The sequence below is a fragment of the Lepisosteus platostomus genome, chromosome 2 (genome assembly GCF_059453375.1).
Source record: "Lepisosteus platostomus isolate fLepPlt1 chromosome 2, fLepPlt1.hap1, whole genome shotgun sequence".
In the NCBI taxonomy this organism is placed as follows: Eukaryota; Metazoa; Chordata; class Actinopteri; order Semionotiformes; family Lepisosteidae; genus Lepisosteus; species Lepisosteus platostomus.
The window spans coordinates 54,734,702-54,741,545 of record NC_142612.1 but is presented as its reverse complement, the minus strand read 5'-3'; the positions used below and the strand labels follow the sequence as shown (position 1 = coordinate 54,741,545).

At 43.4% G+C, this 6,844-nt stretch overlaps 1 long non-coding RNA gene across 1 annotated transcript; it reads right to left on the bottom strand.

The window, feature by feature from the left end:
* Positions 1-290: 290 nt before the first annotated feature.
* On the bottom strand, positions 291-5,403 carry LOC148676554 (uncharacterized). The gene is made up of 2 exons (XR_015927544.1): positions 2,889-5,403; positions 291-2,834 (listed from the first exon to the last, which is right to left on the bottom strand). It is a non-coding gene; the product is annotated as an uncharacterized LOC148676554 (long non-coding RNA).
* Positions 5,404-6,844: the final 1,441 nt, after the last annotated feature.

The window sequence follows — 6,844 nt, the reverse complement described above, 5'->3', positions numbered from 1 at the left end:
CAACTGGTGCCAAAGCACAGATGAAATCTAACTGGGGAAATGAAAATATACTGTACACGTGTGTATATGCTGTATGCCTTTATGTACATATGGTTACAAATGGGGGTTACGAAAATGGAGAATAAGCAGGAATTCACTGAGCGGATTAGTCAACAATAAAATATTCATAACCCCCAATTTGTAAGTGATTTCTGCCAGATTATACTCAGGTTGTTGGTATAGTTAGAGGCATGTGAATTATTTGTTCTCTGGTACAGCTTTGGTGAAAAGAGTAATAATCCAGGCATACATGGTCAAACAAATATTTATTAACAATGGTAAGACAACCACTATACAACACAACATAAACATACAGCACACAAGTTACTATGTTTATCATATGGACAGACAAAGTGATTCAGATGCATAACATTCTAAACACCTAGAAAACCCAGACTGCTATTAAGCATTAAACTCTTAAATAATGCCTACAGAGGCCACAATTTAGAAGAGATACTGTATGCTGTCTTCTAAATAAAACAGAATGCAGTGCAAGATGCAGTAAAATCTTTCTCTCTGCAAGTTGACTGCACAAAATAAATAGGAGCCTATCTCCCTATCCTAAAAATGCACCCACAAGCAGGAAAGGCCATCTTTAATTGAGGTATTATTCACTTAGGAAACCCAGATTCTCTAAAAAAACAGCCAGCTCGCTCTAGCAAGGTTCAAATACTTAGCTCCAATCGGGTTTTGTTAGGCTTATCATGAAGTAGGGACCCTCACCTGGCACAAGCGTCAAGTTTCATCTCTTATCCTCTCTCTCTTGTGGTCTGACCTTCTTTCTCTTCTTTTTCTCTTCTCTCTTTCTTACCTCCTGATCTGAGCTTACTGTATATGGTGTCTTTCTGGACTGTTGATTGACACTCAGTCATTTACCAAGGACTTAATTAACTAAGGTAAACCAAGATTAACTTTATGATTGCTTTTGATCACAGGATGTGGACTCCCTGCGTCTCAGCAAACATCCCCTCTGCTTTAACGCTTGAAATGTTTACAGTGCCAGGCAATACACACTTTCTCTAAACTCTTAGAAACACTTCCTAGTCACCTGTATAGCTGTAACAATATTGTCTTCCCAACATATTAAAGAACAGGATGTCTCAAAGCTGTGATCCATCCTACCCAAAACAGAATCATCTCATCACGTGTCCCTGATTTCTGAGGACTGCAATATGGTAGCAGGACAGGAACTTGCCCTCAGCGTGCTCTATTGCGAATGCTGATAAATTGAAAAACCTCTCAAGACACCTGATGGTTGGCGCACACGCTTGTGTCAATTCAGACAGCCCCAAAGCTGTACTGACAGTGACTGGCAGACAAAAAGAAAAATACTGACAGGAAGTGCAATTTGGGATGTAATTACTTGCTGGAGCACTGCCCAGGTGTCCCACAGAACTACGCCAACAGGTGTTGGACCAAGAGAGAGCTCTGTGAAGACCTAGTAGATTTTATACAACACTGTCCTGGGAATGTAACCAGAGTTGGACATGGACTGACCTGCTCTCTGCATGTACTCTTCTGTTTTGTGAGGGCAAAAAAAAATTACATTTACACAAATTGAAATACATTAGTCTCCATTATGTAAAAACACTCTGGCCAAACCTTATGAGCAAGTTAACCGTTCACAATGAAATTATTTCACCGAAGAGATATTCAGATCTGAAAGGAGTGGCAGGCTAAAGGCTAGAGAACCCCATACCCCACACAGTCCCACACACCTTGCCTCACAATGCCAGCTCTGTGTCCATCCCAGTCTGACCTCTCTTCTGTGCCGTGGTCCTCCGTCATCCCTGCCCCTCAGCGGCCCTCAGAGAGGGCTGTTAGTTACTGCGGACTGGACTGACGAGGTTAATCAAGTAAGACCAGCAGCCTGATTTGTGGCATGCCTCTCCTCAAGCCTCTGCTCAAGCCGACAGGCACCCAGGAACCTGAAGAAATTTACTTTTATTTCATTACTGTGTGGTGTAGCAGTAAGTGCTGCCATTAGCCGCAAGCTGAAGGACTTGATCCTAATACATCAGTTGAGCAAAGCTCCCTTTGAAAGGCATGTTGCTTGCACGCAAGGAAAGAAAAAAAAGCTTAATGGAAAAGCTGCAGATAATCTTTGGATACTAAAGTTTTGATTTTGCCCAGAAATAGACTGAGGGCCTGAACTGTTTTCTCAGGGTAGTTTAAGATGCTCCCTAATATACTGTATGGGGCTTGGTGTAATCACATGGACTAATCTTGACAAAACTGCACCCTTTTCACATCAGTGCCCAGCGTTGAGGAAAGTTACTTTTAAAATTTGACCCATTCTAGTTAAAAGATACTTGTGTAAGGAATGGCTTTTAAAAACAAGAAATTGGAGCAAGTTGTTTTTAAGAGATAACATGATACTTTGCTTAGCAGCTATGTACACACTACATACAGTAGATCAATATAACATGATTATTTTATTTTAGAATTATTTTAGACCATAAAAATAATTTTTAAAATGTAGTTTATTGCTTTTTAAAAAAAAATACTTTACTCCAATGGGCGACACAGTGGCTCAGTGGTTAGCATTACTGTCTCACAGCACTGGAGCCCTGGGCCCAGTTCTGGGCACGGAGTGCCCTCTGTGTGGAGTTTGTATGTTCTCTCTGCTGTGTTCACATGAGTTTCTTACAGGTGCTCCTGTTTCCTCCCACCACACTCATACTGGTACAGTAGGTTAATTGGCTGTCCAGGGCTTACCATGCTTTGTGCCTGTTGCTGGCCAGGATAGGCCCTGGCTCTCCAAAGACCCTGTATTGGATAAAAATTGATAAAAACTTCCCTGGTTTCAGTCCTCCCAGATGTTGGGGGTTAGAACTCTGACAGCAAACGTCTGAGTGAGTCCACAGCACTAGTGTCACATAACTCACATTTAGACCCACTTTGACTGGCAGAAAATGTAACACAACATCCCCCCAATGGAAAGTGTTTCTGCCTTTCTTGGCCTTTTTCTTCTTTCTGATACAAGGGTTCATAGCTTAAATGACTTTAAAAGTCATTCCCTACAGTCTGGACCTGCATACGCTGTGTCTAAGATCTTTATTCATCATCACCATTTTTAAAATAAGTAAATGAGTATCTCTTTCTTTTTACTCTTTAAAATGCTGGGGTTACTCTTTGGTATTGGCAGTGCATCAGTGGTATAGCCATTAGTGAAACTTCAGCTTGAAGCACAGAGACCCAACACTCCTGTGTCTCACAATAAGGCTTCATATAGGGACTGTCTTACAGGACAATGTCCTCAGCTGCCATTGCTGTCTGACAATTTTTCCATTTGTCTTAGGGAGCTATGAGCGCTGAAATTGTGTGGTACGTTTCCAGCAACCTGGAATGCTAGCAATAGTATGAGTCTAGAGGCTTAACTGTTGCAGCCTAGAAATGCTTATTAACAGCATGCTGTACAGTGAAAGGTATCCCATTAGCATAACTATTACAGTCAGATCCCCTCAGGGACCACATGGACTGTGGGACTGTGTGTGAAAGTTCCTGTGTGTCTCAAAGGCCCAGTCACTATAATAGACTCCCCTGCCCTTACATAGCTTTTCCAAGCTCAATTCCCAGCAGATCAATGCTGTTTGGAGCTTCAGCAGAACAGAGCTTCACGGTTGCACCATATGCACAGAGTCAAACTGGAACAAAATTACAAAGAACCCAACTTTTATTGTTGCTTCATTGTATTGAAACGACTCCAAATAATTCAAACAAGACATACTGTATCAATGTAAAACTCTTACCCACTTCCATTAACCCTTATATTTTACAATTAAAATATTCTAAATAGCTTTTTTACACATGTTCATAAAGAAGGACATTGATAACATGCCACAGGCTAAGGTAACCATACTTATTTTTAAATGATCTCAGCGTACGCAAAATACATGAGGAGATCGTAAAACAAACATGTCACCATACCCAGATGGCACTGTATTTACCTAGTTGAAGTCAATGAAATAAAGGATGTTATTCATAGGACACTCATTTCATGTGATTCTTTCAGGCAGTCTGTGCCTATGAAATGGAAAATTGCAGATGTAATAATCATTCAGACAAAGGAATCAAAACCAAGTATCTCTAGTCTGGAATAGCTGCCTAATTGGCAAAATCAACATATCCTTAATATATTTGTCTTGTATCAATACCACATAGATATGAATGGCAAGATTAGGGCATTTCAAATGAGCGTTCAATATCCCAGAGGCCATCTCTGTCACATTCTGGTGGTACAATGGCTTTGCTACATACTGTTTGACTCTTCTGATGCCAATTCAGAATTGTGGGATCACCTCTGGAGGAAATGATTGAATACATTTTGTTGAATTTACTTACAACTGCAATGGTGACGGCCTTCAGTGGCTAGAATTCTCATAATTCCGAGTGCAGTCACGTCACCTGAACGTGGGGAAAGGGATATCGCTTTGGCAAACAAGCTGTGACTTGCAACTGGCAATGTTTTCAAATTGTGGTGTAAAAGTCTATAAAAAATATCATTTCAGGCAGAGGGATTATGACGTGCCCCGATGTAAAGTTCTGTATGCACAGAACTGCAAATGAATTGAAAAGGTTTGTGTTATTCTTTGCTCAAACTCGCTCCTGCCATTTTTTCATTCTCCGGCATGTTAGAGATAAACAATTTGGACTCCAAAATTCTAGATGCTGCCACTGCAGGCCTGCGGTCCTCTGGGAAGCCACAGGAGGTGCTGTGTCATCAAAAGCTGTGAAAGCCCTGGGCACTCAATCCCAGCACCACCACTTACAAAAATTGTGTGTGTCGTTTGTGTATTGCCAGCTGGAGAAATCTAGTCACAATCATCCAGTGATGGTTCTGAAGACTATATTGTATTTTTTATTAAATGTCAGTTTTGCACGCATTCACAGATGATTAGCTTTTATGAGTCTCTGTGTCTTTAGTGAGACACAGGGGAACACTATGTTTCTACGACTTGTCACAAAACATAAAAACCCTACACCTCGATGCAACCTATTGATTAACTGGAAATGCGTCTTTATGCCAGTGACACAACGCACTGATTTTACGCCTTGAAATGCTTTTGAAAATAGATAATTTTCCAATAATTTTCCAATCATGGCCTCCTAATAATCCCCATCTATGAATTGGCTTCATTACTCTGCTCTCCTCCCCACTGATAGCTGATGTGTGGGGAGCGTTCTGGCGCACTATGGCTGCCGTCGCATCATCCAGGTGGATGCTGCACATTGGTGGTGGTGGAGGGGAGTCCCCATTACCTGTAAAGTGCTTTGAGTGGAGTGTCCAGAAAAGTGCTATATAAGTGTAAGCAATTATTATTATTATTATTATTATTATTATTATTATTATTATTATTATTATTATTATAATGGGGCTAAAACATTCTTTATCTCAATGGAGAAATCAAAGCAAGGGTGTCTCCTTTGGGTGCCTCATGGTGGGTATTCCAACCCGCTGTCTCGTTCTGGCTCCGGAACAGTTTGGTGGTGAGTTTACTTTTTTTTGTTAAAAATGTGTCTGCCTTCACGTCGGCAGTCAGGGCCCTGCCATCGTTATGTGAGGAATGCCACTTCGCCTGCCAATGCATTCCCAGAGCAGTGACCCTAATCCTCCACGTGTTTGGGACCGAGCAGGCTGGGCTCTGTGCCACTGGAGCCTGGGAGCTGCTCTCCACCTGGACCCAGCATCACAATAGATAGTGACGGGAGGAAGATGTGACAGGAAGGCGGGCAACGTACATATGTAAAATGTCTTCCTGTCAGTCTATCCCTAAATAGATGTCAATCAGCCCTGGCGAGGCACCTAGAGAGGGGGGGGGGGCAGTATGTGTTTGTGTTGGGGGGGTAGCAGCAGGACAAGGGGAGGGTGTTGTTGGAGGTTTGAAAGCCTAATTCTCCGCTGGCACCACGGGGGGGGGACTGAGATTCCCAGGATGTGCCCTGGACTGAGATTCCCAGGATGAGCAGTGGCCCTCCTTCAGAGCCAAAACAAACAAGCCTGTGGTGTCTAAGAACCAACCCCAGACTCAAGCTGGACAGCATGACAAAGGTGTATGGGACAATGGAATTAGCTCTCAATTTGTATGACTGCCCTGCGGGCCTAGGATTGAGACATGTTATCCTCTTAGGCCTTTCCGCCCTGTTGGAAAACCAAGTGCTCTGCTGAGGCCGAAAAGGGATAAGCGGGCTAAAGTCCTCGTTATCCCCCTTTCTTCTCCAAGAGATTACACTCTGCGCTTTGGTCCTGCTCAAGGCCAGAGCCTGCGCCGCCTGCTCTTCTTCTCTACTGTACCTTCCAAAAGGCCCTGATTGACAGGGTCCCGGGAGGCGTCCCTTTCCTGGTGTCTCATCACGGCCAGGCAGTGTGAGACTCTCCTCCTCCTCCTCCTCCACGGGAGCCAGGACCTGCGGTCAATGAGTGACGCACAGGAATGAGTGACGGCCTCTCGTCGGGCATCTCGGCATCAGCTGGTCACTGGGTCTGGCGGAAGAAAAAAAGGCCTGGGACAGAGAGCAAGAGGAAAAAAAAAAGAGGAGAATGTAAGAAGGAGCCGGGCTAAATGAAAGGGAAGCAAATGGACGTCCAGTGTGTTAAGCACCAGAGTGCAGCATGTGTGGAATGTCAGAGTAATAAAGGACCTGACAGGGTTGTTCTGTTCCCCCGATGTCACAATGGTGTCTTTGACAGTTGAGAAGAGCATCTTTGTGGGGGCCAGCTAGTGACACTACACATAGTTGTGAATGCTCTACATTGCTGGCATTCTCATTTGCGCCTGGGGCTGTACTGGAGCCTTCCCAAGAA